At 41.2% G+C, this 14392-nt stretch overlaps 1 protein-coding gene and 1 long non-coding RNA gene across 11 annotated transcripts in view; both read left to right on the top strand.

The window, feature by feature from the left end:
• Window positions 1-5378, top strand: part of LOC120373505 — a 31574-nt gene extending 26196 nt beyond the window's left edge. Inside the window, exon 3 of the long non-coding RNA XR_005585561.1 lies at window positions 5313-5378. This is a non-coding gene — a long non-coding RNA (uncharacterized LOC120373505). The remainder of the gene's footprint in view (window positions 1-5312) is intronic.
• The window catches only part of NEO1 (neogenin 1), a 498809-nt gene that overhangs the window by 86194 nt on the left and 398223 nt on the right, over window positions 1-14392 (top strand). The window lies entirely within an intron of this gene.

Consider the following 14392-nt stretch of genomic DNA (forward strand, 5'->3'; position numbering starts at 1 on the left):
AAGTTCGATATTTCCCGGTTGCCTTCAGGACATGTTTATGTAAGAGAGATACGTAGACTGTCTTTAAAATCCTCTTTCTACAAAGACTTTGTTCTATTATAAACCATGTTTATATGTCCTCTAACTTTTGATTTGAGGAAGTTATCAGTTTAAAAACTTGAGGTTATAAGAATAACTTGCCCTTGAGAATTTAGAAACTAAAAGATACTCTATATACCCGTTCATTAGCCAGTTCGTTTATAAGCTGACCCCCCTGCAAGATGGTTAGGTAAAAATAGCAAAAACTGTCAGACCATTTCATAAGCCGACCCTGTATTTCAGGGGTTGACAAACTTTGGCTCCCAGCCATCAGGATAAGCTGCTGGCGGGTCAGGCCGTTTTGTTTACCTGGAGTGTCTGCAGGCATGGAGCCCCTCAGCTCCCTATGGCCGTGGTTTGCCATTCCCAGCAGCTTCCCGCAGCTCCCGTTGGCTGGGAATGGCAAACCGTGGCCACAGGGAGCTGAGGCGCTTCATGCCTGCAGATGCTCCAGGTAAACAAAACGACAATGTATTAGATATTCAGTTCAGTGATTCCATAGAGTTTCAAATCATCAAATTTTGGTGTAGACCCTTTATAAGCCAACCCCTGCTCTCTGATGCATCATTTTTTTTACCAAAAATATTCAGCTTATGAACAAGTATATATGGTAATGATTCTGAATCCAAAATTAACCATGTTTTAAATATTGCAAGTGTCTCATAATTCTTTGACCACCTCTTTCTCAGCAAACTATTTAAGAACTTCAGATTGCACATATGTGCACATAGCCCTCTCAGCAGTTAGAGGGGGCATTTTTCACAAATATGGCATTTTTAAAAAAATGGCTAGTTCTGAATCTTGTGAACTGGCTTTCTGCAAACCTCTTCATAATTAACGTTGTAATTGCTGGATTAAGGTTTTAATTACAAGCATTAGCACTTAAACTGAATTTCAGTAGTGGTATGGATTGGGACAACAGTGGTGGGTAGGTCATAGATTAAAAATTGAACAAGGTGGCTAGGGCCTGGGGGGAAAGGATCCAAGAAGATGGTGAGGCTGCAAGTTCTCATGCAGAGGCATTTTTGGCAGCTGGCAAACCTGTTGAGGCCTTAAGAACAGGGCTTCCTTCTTAATTACCTTAGCAGAAGGTGTGGGTGGGACCAAGGAGAGAGTTTGTCTAGAAAAGCTGGGGCCAGGGAGCCAGGACTTGTACTGGGCTGGGGAGTGGAGCTACATCCAAGTAATGAGGATTGGCTGGGGACTGGAACTAGGCAATGAGGATTGGCTGGGAAACTAAGGCTGGAGGCTGTCTGAAGAGCTAAATTGGTTGGGGAATGGGACTGTGGAGTCAGTAAAATAATCCTAGCTGCTCTGGGAAAAAGTTCATATACCAGAGAGAGCTTTAATCAACATTTAAGCTTTCAACAAACAGGGTACAGAACTTTTCACAAAAAACAATAGAGCCTGTAATTTTATTACATTAGAAACAAACGAACAAAACTAAGGCAATTTCAAACCAGAACATCTTTTTTAAATTAAGGTTAATAAGTGCCATTTAAGAATATACAGTTACACATGTCCATTAGTTTTTTTAACAAACTGTGCAAATTGCAAAATTTATTTACGTTTACACCAACCTTAATACCCAGTTTACTTACAGACCATTAAACAAACATTTTCATTGTCCTCCAAACAACCTTAACCATGTCCTGTATCAGAGTTCTCACAAGAACTACACTTTTGCTCTTCACATAGATATTTCTCAGATCCATATGAAGAAGGGAAAAACAAAAAAACATTTTTAGTACAGTGTTTTTTCCTACAAAGGTTGTAAAATAAATAACTGTGTTTATCATAGAATATCAGGGTTGGAAGGGACCTCAGGAGGTTATCTAGTCCAACCCCTGCTCAAAGCAGGACCAATCCCCAGACAGATTTTTGCTCCAGATCCCTAAATGGTCCTCTCATGGATTGAGCTCACAACCCTGAGTATGGCAGGCTAATGCTCAAACCACTGAGGTATCCCTCCCTACTACAGCAGAAGCCACCCTCTCCATCCAGCACATGGAGTGGCCAGCATAGGGCTTGAACCCATGACCTTGGCGTTATTAGCACCATGATCTAACCAGCTGAGCTAGCCACAAAATGAAAGATATTTAACTATTTCAAGACTACCTGGACTTCAGTCTTACCCTTTTAATCTCTCAGGTTTCTACACAGTGCCTACATCCTTGGGTTATATAAGCATACCCAAATAATCTCTTCCTAATGAGAAAAATAATTTCTTGTACCATAGGAAAAACATTCCTGAAAACTAATATATGGACCAAACACAACTGCCTGGCATACTGAAAAAATGTCCATTGCATTAAAGCAGGAACTTCTTGTAGTAATGAAGCATCAAATTTGATGCTTCAAACAAATATATACATATTGAATTATCTAAATTTCTTGGTCTTAAAGAGACATATGATGGCCTGTTCCAAATTGTGTTGAAGTCAAAAGAGAGACTACTAAATAACATAAATGAAATGGCAAAGTTACTGTGATTTGGTCATTAAGAATGTTTGCTTAATGATTCAGAAGAGTATTAGGATTAGGGATGTAAAATAATAAACAATTAAAGGGTTAACCAATAGGTAAGGCCCTACCAAATTCATGGTCCATTTTGGTCAATTTCATGGTCATAGGATTTTGAAACTTGTAAATTTCTTGATTTCTGCTATTTACCTCTGAAATTTCATGGTGTTGTAATTCTAGGAGTCCTGACCCAAGAAGGAGTCAGTGCAGAAGTAAGGATGGCATGATATGGTATTGCTACCCTTACTTCTGTGCTGCTGCCTGCAGAGCTGGGCCTTCAGTAAGCGGCCACCACTGTCCAGCCGCCCAGTTCTGAAGGCAGCAGCACAGAAGGAAGGATGGCATGGCATGGTACGGTATGTTATTGCCACCCTTACTTCTGCACTGCTGCTGGTAGTGGGCTGCCTTCAGAGCTGGGTGCCTGGCCAATAGCCACTGCTCTCCAGCCGCCCAGCTCTGAAGGCAATGCAGAAGTAAGTGTTGCAATACTGTGACCCCCTCCCCCAATAATCTTGTGACCCCTCCCCCCTGCAACTCTCTTTTGGGTCAGGACCCCCAATTTGAGAAACACTCGTCTCCCCTGTGAAATCTGTATAGTATAGAATAAAAGCACACAAGACCACATTTCTCAATGGGAGATCAGATTTCACAGTCTGTGGTGCGTTTTTCATGGCTGTGAATTTGGTAGGGCCCTACCAATAAGTATTAGTCTTACCATTAACCCTCCTTCGTTCACCCACCTCCTTCCGGGTAGTGATCAGCTGGTAGAAGTCCTTGCTGGGGTCGTGGGCCTCTGTGCAGATCTCGAACAGGTTCTCCTGCAGCAGACACACCATTTTGGGATGCTGGCAAGAGATGACGATGGCAATCAGGAAGGGGCAGGCATCACGAGAGGTCATTGGGAGCCCAGACCACTCTTAAAGGGGCTCGGTCGATATTTACGCTTTAGCCCAGTGGGGTTTTCGCCCCAGCAGTGAGGATGGTCCTGTACACCCCTTAGATGGTAAAAACAGTCCATCCAGCCCCACTGTTCTGAGGGGACCCAGAGGCAACAGAAGGCTACTGCTCGCTAGGCCAAGAAATGCCTGGCAGCGCAGGGAAGCAGGGTGAGCAAACTGCTGGTCTGTGAGGTTTTGTGGGGAGCAGCCAGCCGGGCAGGGGGCGTGTGTTTAGGTGGGGGTGGATGGGACTGCAGGCCCCATTGGGGGGTAAAGTAGTCCCCAGCATCCCCCATGCCACTGGAAGGGGTTTGGCTGCAGAGCTGGACGGCGTGCTGGTCGGTGCTGTGGCTTCAGCTGATAATTGAAGGGAAAGGAAGCTGCTGCTGGGGTGGCATGGAGCATCTGCGGAGACTGCATTGGGACAAACTAGGTACCTGGGGCCCCTTTCTGTTTTCCTGGGTACTGAGAATGCGAGAGGGGTGTTGGGCCCCCTCAACTGTCCCAGGCTGTCCTGGCTAGGCCTGTTGTTTCACCCCTGATATAAGCTCAGCTGCCCTTCCCAGTCTGTCTGGGGCAAGCAGGAGGGGAGACATGCCATTTTAGGCATTGTGAGGCCTGAATCGGTTAACCAGTTAACTGATATAATTTTAATAGTTTAAATGGGTACTTTTAAAAATTATAAAGGGAGAGCTCAGTGGTTTGAGCATTGGCCTGCTAAACCTAGGGTTGTGAGTTCAGTTCTTGAGGGGGCCATTCTAGGGATTTGGTGGAAGAAATCAGTACTTGGTCCTGCCTAGTGAAGGCAGAGGGCTGGACTCAATGACCTTTCAAGGTCTCTTCCAGTTCTAGGAGATAGGCTATCTCTATTAATTATATATTATATCCCTAGATGGTGTCAGAATTGTTTGTGAAATTGTCTTGATTTCTATAGTTTCTGATTTTTTTTTTAAATGGATGGATGTCTTCCTTTGACTTGCTCTTGTCAAATTGGGCAGTTATTTTATACTAAAAGGAAATGTATTAAGTATCTGCACTATGTGAATGAAATAATACAGTAACCTAAAGCCAACTAACATTAAGATGGAGGATAATCTAATGTTCTAACAATTTTGGACCATCTGCTTTTAATTTTACTTTAAGACAGACCACAATTTACCAGATTTCTGTAATCTATGTTTGTCTCCTACAGTTTACGTGAACTGTGGCTTTCTGAAATTTCTTTTGGTAATGCCCTGCTCTGCTAATCTGTAAATTGATTTGTTGACCTCCAAGTCTCTTAACTTGTACCTGATTTAACACTTTTTGCATTTATAGTTGATCATTTAGTAATTTTGGTTTGAGCTATTTTAAAAATGTTTTATTATATATAGCTTCAAAATCCTGTAATTTGTGATTTTTATACAGTAATATAAAATCTGTGGCAAGGGGGCAGGAGGAATGGCTCAGTAGTTTGAGCATTGGCTTGCTAAACCCAGGGTTGTGAGTTCAATCCTCAAGGGGGGCCACTTAGGAATCTGGGGCAAAAATCAGTACTTGGTCCTGCTAGTGAAGGCAGGGGGCTGCACTCAATGACCTGTCAAGGTCCCTTCCAGTTCTAGGAGATAGGTATATCTCATATTATTATTATTAGAGCATTGACTGCTAAAGTTACACATCAAGGCACTATTATTGCTTCATCTGTTGTGCTTTAAGCTATCATGGTTCTTAAATTGATATGTACAGTATCACTGCTATTCTATTCATTCATTGTCTTTCTATTTATTATACTAGGATCCTAAAACCCCTGTGATTTAAAACTGATTCACTGACTAGGATTTCAAGATACTTGTTTGAGACCAGACTCTTAGAGACATGCCATAGACCAAAGAGATACGTGCCATGATTTCATGTTTAACAACATACTCCAATATACATGTATTGTTTTACTATTTATCCATGTATACAAACAATAAATTGAGCTAGAAACATTTTTTTAGAAAATGTTTTTTTTTAAATGGCAAAAGAAAGTGACCTTCAAAAGTCATTACACATCAAGGGCTTCTGTAGAGTGCTTAATTTCATTTGTTGCCGATTTTGTATGTGTAAGTATTGAGGGAGACCCGTAACTGGTGTTATGAGGGAAGATTTTGGTTAATTTAGCTGGTTGCTGTGCTTTGCAGCATGAAGCTCTATTAATTATTGACAAGGCTAGCTCAATCCAAAGCTCCTGCACTGCTGTAGATCTATTTAATTTACCCTCTAGCATAGTGCTGAGAGAACAGAAATTAATTATTTGATTCGGACTACCTGTGTGAATGATATATGTATAAAACTGGAAACACTGCTTGGGAAAATGTAATTTAAATAAGGTAAATGAGTACAAAGAGGCAGACAGCATATGTTGAAGTGTTGATTTCTTCTCCACTTTTAGTTACAAGCTGGATTTTAACCAGACTCTCATACTGGCAAGCTGGTAAAGCATTAAACCTTTGCAAGTCTACCTTTTCAGTATGGAATTGTGATGATTCTACCATTTTTCATATTGCTGGATATGAAATAAATTTTTGTGTTGTTATAGCCCCTTTTGGCTGTGTAAGTTCTGAGTTTCCTAACATCTGCTGCACAGAAGAGCTACTTCATAAATACCGAGAAGCAGCCACCTCTGGAGTGAGATGTGACAGCCATTTTGTATCAGATCAGGATGAAAACTCTTGCAGGGTCTAAATCCAAAGCAGCCCATGGTGAAGAAGTAAAGATCCACATCCTTAGCAAATTGAAATTATTAGGGGGATTTTAGGCAAACCATAGTATGTAATTTATTCAGATATAACCAAGCTACAAGAAGTCGCGTAGTCCAATGACAGAAGAGACCATTGTCATCATCTGGTGTGACCTCCTGTATAACATAGGCTAGAGAACTTCCCCAAAATAATTCTTAGAACATATCTGTTTAGAAAAACACTCAATCTTTATTTAAAAATTGCCAGTGATGGAGAATATACTACTATCGTTGGTAAATTGTCCCAGTAGCTAATTACCCTCATTGTTAAAAAATTATGCCTATTTCCAGTCTGAATTTGTCCACCTTCATCTTTCAGCCCTTGGGTCTTGTTATATCTGTCTCTGCTAGACTCAAGAGCCTATTATTAAATATTTGTTCCCCACGTAGGTACTTATGGACTATAATCAAGTCACCCCTTAACTTTCTCTTTGTTAAGCTAAATAGATTGAGCTCCTTTAGTCTTATCACTATAAGGGATGTCTTCTAATCCTTTAATCATTCTCATAGCTCTTCTCTGAACCCTCTCCAATTTTGAAACATTCTTCTTGACTTATTCATGTTATATTTTCGTGTGTATAACTTTTGCCAACTTCCCTATACTATACAAAGTAGGTACATTCCTTGTGCCTACACTTGTTACAGATTGGTCCTCAGGATTCAATCTCTCGATCTTGGCTTGTTTTCGGCCTTAATTGAGATCTGTTGTAGTTGGGGTTTGAGCTCCATCTGCACCTACTATCTTCACGTTTTGGTTTAACTGAACTTCTTTTTTTATTTGTGGTAAGGTTTTACCAGAGTGGGTCACAAATCCTACTGTATAATCCTCCTCTTTTATCTGCACTTGGAACTGGCACTGTTGCTAACAGTGGCAGAGTATGTCTTTGCAGTACAAATAGCCTGGATGATGAAGTGGGCAACAAAAGACATTGTGGACAGTGTAAAATGTGATAGCAGAGACGTGTTACATGACCTTAACTTTGCTGATGACATTGCTTTCCTAAGTATGACACGGAATGAATGATTGACCTTACATTAGAAGTAGAACAGGAAGCAGCAAAACTGGAAATGCAGGAAAAAAAACAAGATTATGAAGGTAGGTAACTGGACAATAAATGCAAAGATGTATGTGGATGGAAAAGAAATAGAACAGATAGAGTTTTGGTATTTAAGGAGTGTGATATTTTAAGGTAGCTGCAGTAGATACATCTGGTCAAGTAGAGTATATCTACACAGCCCATGGCAGCAAGTTGCAGAGCCTGGGTTGACAGACTTGGGCTCATGGGTCTTGTGCTTCAGCACTAGAAATAGCTGTGTAGACACTGCTGCTCAGGCTCTGACTCCCCCCACGCCCCCCCAGGCTTCAGAGCATGAGCCACAATATCTACACAGCTTTAACCTGGGCTCTGATATTCACTGCCACTCACTCTGTAGATGTATCCGCAGAGGACTCCACACCAAACATATACCATGTGGTTGTACTGAGCATGTTACTGTATAGAGCAGAGACTCGGCCAATCATACTGGCTAACAAAAAGAGATTGGAGGCTGTGCTTCACAGATGGAAGTTGAGAGACATGCTAAGCAAATATTGAATTGCTTAGTACCCGAGGAGAGAAAGTGAGGAAGATCAAGGAAGAACTGGCATAAGACAATGAGAGAAGATACTGAATGTGCTGGCATCACCTGGAAGAAGTACAACTAGCAAGCAACTGGAATCAGTGGAGGAGTTGGACTACCCAGTATTTCAGCTGCACAGGAGGAACTAAGGGATCTAAGGTCTTTTTGAATTGTGAACTCCAGAACTGGACACTGTATTCCAGCAGCTGTTGCACCAGTGCCAAATACAGAGATAAAATAGCCTCTCTATTCCTGCTAAACATTTGTTTATGAATCCAAGGAACATGTTAGCCCTTTTGGCCACGTTGTCACATTGGGAGCCCATATCTAGTTGATTATCTACCACAAAAACTTTTTGAGTCACTGCTTCCCAGGACAGAGTCCCCCATCCAGTAAGTATGGGCCTACATTCTTTGTTCCTAAATGTATGTATTTACATTTAGCCATATTAAACCACACATTGTTTGCTTGCACCAAGCTTACCATTGTATCAGTGTCCCATGCTCTTTGTTATTTTCCACTCCCCCAATTTTTGGGTCATCTGCAGACTCTATCAGTGACGATTTTGTTTTTTTTTTCCTAGGTCATTGAGGAAAATGTTAAATAACGTAGGTCCAACAGATTCCTGTGGGACTGTGTAGACATGCGGACTCACCCCTGCGGCACCTCCTGCTGGTGACTCAGGGAATTAGCTAGTTCCAGCTCCAGAGCGCCCTCTGCAGGCTGGTGATCTGCCTGTCCTCTGGCTCCCCATGTCCCTCCCGGACCCGGTGCCCCTTTTACCTGGGGTGCTGCCGCCTAGCAGTAACTCCTCAGTCTTAGGGTCTCCCCTCCCCGCAGCCTGGGGCTTTCCAGGCTGGAGCTCCCCAGCTCCTCTGCCTTTCCCCAGCCCTGCTTCACTCAGGTACCCTGTCTCCGGCTCCCTGCAGCCAGGCCCTTCTCCCACTACAGGCAGAGGGAGACTTCTGTTTATCCCTGGCTTCTCTGCCTTTATAGGGCCAGCTGGGTCAGTTTGGGGCATGGCCCCAGCTGCAGCCACTTCTCCCAATCAGCCCAGGCTTTTACAGCTGCTTTCTCCAGCCACAGCCTCCTCCCAGGGCTGGTTTAAGCCCTTTAAGGCAGGAGCAGGGGAACCACCCTGCTACAGACCCCCTAGAAACACATCTGCTCAATGATGATTCCATGTTTACAGTTACATTTTGAGGCTTATTAGTTAGTTTGCTTTTAATCCATTTAGAGTGTTCCTTGTTAGCTTTATATCATTCTGTTTTTTTTAATAAAAATGTTGTGTGGTACCAAGTCAAACACTTTACAGAAGTCTAAGTATATGACATCAACATTCTTAATTTTATCAACCAAACTTGATACCTTTTTACAAGTTGGTTTGACAGGATCTGTTTTCCATAAACCTGTGTTGATTGGCAATAATTGTATTACTTTCCTTTAATTCTTCATTATTAGTCCTATATCAGCTGCTCCATTGTCCTACCTGGGATCATTGTCAGGCCTATAATTACCCAAGTCATCCCATTTACACTTTTTAAATACTGGCATAACATTTGTTTTTTTTGTAGTCTTCTGGAACTTTGTCAGTGTTACAAAACTGATAAAAAATCAACATTAATGGTTCAGCAAGCTCATCAGCCAGCTCTTTTCAGATTCTTGGATGAAAGTTTTCTGGACCTACTGATTTAAAAAATGTGTCCCTTTACTAGCTGCTGTTTAACGTCTTCCAGTGATACTAGTGGAACGGAAAAAGTGGTATACAATATAACTACATCATCTGTTTTTTCCCAAATACAGAACAGAAATATTTATTGTACACTTCTGCCTTTTCTGCAGTATTTTTGAAAATTCTACTGTTTCCATCTAGTAATGGACCAATACTATTGTTAGGATTCTTTTTGTTCCCAATATACTTTAAAACCTACTTATTGCCCTTAATTCAGCTGGCCATGGATTTCTCATTGTGTTCCTTGGCATCCCTTATAAGTTTCCTTCAGCTCCTGACTTCTGATTTTTATTGGTTACTGTCAGCTTTCCCTTTCTTCCATTTGTTATATATTCATCTTTAGTTTTTATAGCTGCCTTCACTTCCCTTCTAAATCAGACCAGTTTTTTAATCAATATAGCCTTCCTTGGTTGTGGCTTTTTGGGTACAGTAACTCTTCACTTAACGTTGTAGTTATGTTCCTGAAAAATGCGACTCTAAGCAAAACGATGTTAAGTGAATCCAATTTCCCCATAAGAATTAATGTAAGTGAGAGGGTTAGGTTCCAGGGAATTTTTTTCACCACACAAAAGACTATATTATATATGCGCGCGTGCGCGCACACACACATACACACTCTATACGTTTTAAACAAACAATACTGGTACACAGTGGTGATGATTGTGAAGCTTGGTTGAGGTAGAGGAGTCAGAGGGTGGGATATTTTCCAGGGAATGCCTTACTGCTAAATGATGAACTAGCAATTGGCTGAGCCCTCAAGGATTACCTCTCACAGTCTAAAAGGCAGGAGGAATGGAGGCAGGTGAGAGAGCACTGCAGACAGAGACACACACTCTGTGTGTGTGTGTGTGTGTGTGTGTGTGTGTGTGTGTGTGTGTGTGTGTGTGTGTGTGTGTGTGTGTGTGAGAGAGAGAGAGAGAGATGCGCATTTCCCCTTTAAGTACACTGCCTTGTTAATTAGATCAGCTTGCTGAGACCACAGCTGCTGCTGTCTGGAAGCTCCCTGTTGTGTGTCCCCCCTGCTCTATGGAAGATGGGGTAAGTGGGGTTCAGGAGCAGGGGGGAGGGGGACACCCTGACATTAGCCCCCTTCTTCCTCCCCTCCCCCTCCGCACAACAAGCAGGAGTCTCGGGGAGCAGCTCCAAGGCAGAGGGCAGGAGCAGCACATGGCAGTGAGGGGAGGGACAGCTGCAATTGCTAGCCTACTGGGCAATTGCTGCACAGGGAACGTAGGAGAGCGGGGAGCTGATAGTGGGGCTGCTGGTCCACCCTGGTTCCAAGCCCCTACCAGCTAGTTGCAAAAGGCTGCTCTTCCTGCAAGCAGTGGACAAAGCAGGTGGCTGCCAAACGGCGTTAGAAGGGAGCATTGCACAACTTTAAATGAGCATGTTTCCTAATTGATCAGCAATGTAACAACGAAACAACGTTAACCGGGATGACTTTAAATGAGGAGTTACTGTATCTAGTAAGTGGACTCAAATAATTCCTAGATAACATTCAAATTTTTCTGATTTGGCTCATAATTGTTTTCAGCTTTATGAAATTGGTACAGTTAAAGCACCAAGTATATTGCTGGTGTGGACTTCATTGTGTTTGCACATTATAAATGGGACCAAATCGTAGTAACTTGTGCCTAAGCTACCATTAACTTTAACTCTGATCAGTTCCTCTATCTGTCAAGATGAGGGGTAATATAGAATTCCCCTATGCTGGTTGCAACACTTTTTGAGTTAGGAAATTGTCATCTATAATATTTAGAAATTCCAAGGATGTTTTAATATTGGTAGTATGAGAGTCCCAGCATATGTGTCACAGATTGGAATCCCCCATGATTACTCACCTTTTTTTACTCCAGGTCATAGGTAAGTGTGTAAGAAGCTAATCATCCTGGTCCCTGGTCTGATCTGGACTATATCAGACATCAACTAATACCCCATATTGTGCCTTATCTTTTAGGGCCTTGATTCATAAGCATTCAAGAATAATGTTACTTTCTCAAAAGACCCACAGGGCTGTTAATACTTGATTCTCTCTTCTCTTCCCCCAAGCCTCCCATGATATGCAGTCATGCATTTTTAGAGAACTTACTGACATGCATGCTGACAACATGTCAAGATACAGGGTGATGCATGATGCTCTTGGAATCTCTCCGTACATTTTCCTCCCTTCTGTCCCACACATTTTTTTTCCGTACACCTCAGACTTAACATAAATTCTTGGTCATAGTTGAGATCTGGAAAAAAAATATATAGATGCCCTATTACATAGCAATCACACTTCAAAGAAATATCAGATGTTCCAGGAAGTCACCCACCTAAATAAATAGCGAACAGACCATACCCTGCTTAGTTTGAGACTGAAATTCAAGGTGGTATGTCATCATACCAGGATATAGTGGGAGTAGCTTGCTCTAAGCCACGTGACTCTCCATCTGAAATTATCTCTGGTTTCCTTTGAGATAACTTAAAAAATAACCAGATTCATTCATACAGTTCAGCACAACCCACCACCAGTAAATCACTTAACTGAAAAACTCTAGTTCTCTGTCTATCCTTATAATTCCACCCCATTTTGAATGTCTGGGGACAAAAAAAAGTAGATTTGCAGACTGCTCTGTGGATTATCAGATTCAAGCTATTTTAGAACAAGAGGGGTGGGGGAGTCAATTTAAAAACCCTGCCAGGAGCTTCTTTATTCCATAACATGTACATAATAATTTGGTATCAAAACATATTTTGCACTTAAAACCGATTTAGTAAAATAAGTATTATCTGTAGTTAGTGAATTGATTGTTTCTAGTCACCATGTCCTTCAAGATTTTAGAACTAGTAGATCTTATCCTCTCACACCTAGGTTTTGTTCATAGGTTGGAAGAAGTTTTTCAACTCCCAATCAGTTTCTTACCTTTTAAAGGAATTAGTAATTGAACAAAACAAGTTAAATAAACTGAAATGAAGAAAATATCTTCTTTGCACCTGAAGAAGAGGCTACTGCTGTCAAAAGCTGATTTAGCTCTGCAACAAACTTTCTAGGTGTCTTAGCCAGTGACTTCTACCAGTGACTTCATTGGTTCGACTTTCTTTAAAACTTTGTCAGAAAACATGTAACTGGTTAATATTTTATTTCATTTTAATATATTTAATAGCTTATAGTAAACTTAAGCCTTAGGTTGTCATAATTTCAAATTAATTTTAAACAGGTTTGTTTTAAATAAAAGTATTTTAAAATAAAATATGATTTAAATATATATTTTTTTTAAAAAATCCCTATTTTTATCTACCATGTAAGTAATTCAGTTCCATAATATATACTGGAGCTGTATAAAATAGGCTCATAACCATACAGTTAAATCCATGCAAAATGACTTCTGTGAAAGCCAGAGGCATATAGTAAGACCTATAAATATGGAATGGTTTTACATAAGGTAATGCTTTCATGAATTATTTTTAAATGTACAAAGGAAAAATAAATGTTGTGGCAAAGAATGTAAATTTAATAAAGAAAAATATAACAGTATGCTTGCTTTTATTTCCTCTGCAAACTTATATTGCATCACTGGCTTCCATGAACAATTTGAATCTGAAAAGAGAGAAAAATAGTCTGAATCTTTGTTCCAACACCCAGAAGCATTATTTTGGGACATGACGTGGTGGCTAAATTCAATTCATCTGAAGTGTAGGTACTGACTTGATCTGTAATGCTGGCATACTAAGAAGCTAAGTGCCAGGTCTGTACTTGCTCTTAAGGCAGCTGTCAAATATGCTTTTGTCAGATCCCGCATAAGTAACTAGAGAGAGAGGATGGATGAACTAACAAGGTTTGTGATTTTCATTGCCTACTGCAAATGGATGTTTTATGGATTTTGCTACTAGGCTCAAGATTTTCCCTGAAAGGTATGAATTAGTCTGCCAGCTAATACCTCTTAATTTCTTTTACCCTCCCTAAGAATAACTCCAGTAAAAGCCAGAATTTTGGGTCCTAATGAACTTCCTGCATTTGAAGTCAATGGAAATTACTTGTATTCTTCAGGCAAGAGTCAAATCCATGGTTTTTCCATTTAAAATATTCAGGTTGGAGATAAACCCTATTGAATCTTAGTCCTGCAATAACGCAGAAACTTAGACCTAAGATAGTGGAGTACTATTGGGGTTTTTTTTTCTGCTGTCAGCTGGAGTGCTCTTCAATTAGTCTCTGGATGGCTAAAATACGGGAATTCTTACTATCAGCCAGATTTAAAATGTTCTACTTTGCAGAGTGACTTATTAAAAATAGAATTGTGAAGTTCCATATTCATGTCTCAGTGACTTCTGTATTAAATGTGCTGAGTTTACAAGTTGAATGAATTCTTTTCTGCCACTAGCCTTATTTTAGAACATAAGAACAGCCATACTGGGTCAGACCAAATGTCCATCTAGCCCAGTATCCTGTCTTCTGACAGTGGCCAATGTGAGGTGCTTCAAAGGGAGTGAACAGAACAGGTAATCATCAAGTAATCCATCCCCTGTTGCCCATTCCTAACTTTCGGCAAACAGAGGCTAGCCACTAGGGACACCATCCCTGTCCATCCTCCATGAGTTTATCTAGTTCTTTCCAATGGGAGCTGCGGAGTTGGCGCTGCGGGTGGAGGCAGCGTGTGGATGCCCCCTGGCCCTCCCCAGGGGCCTCAAGGATATGTCGGCCGGTTCCGGGAGTGGTGTGGGGCCAGGGCAGGTTGGGAGCCTGCCTTAGCCCCGCTGGGC

The sequence above is a fragment of the Mauremys reevesii genome, linkage group 10, assembly GCF_016161935.1.
Source record: "Mauremys reevesii isolate NIE-2019 linkage group 10, ASM1616193v1, whole genome shotgun sequence".
In the NCBI taxonomy this organism is placed as follows: Eukaryota; Metazoa; Chordata; order Testudines; family Geoemydidae; genus Mauremys; species Mauremys reevesii.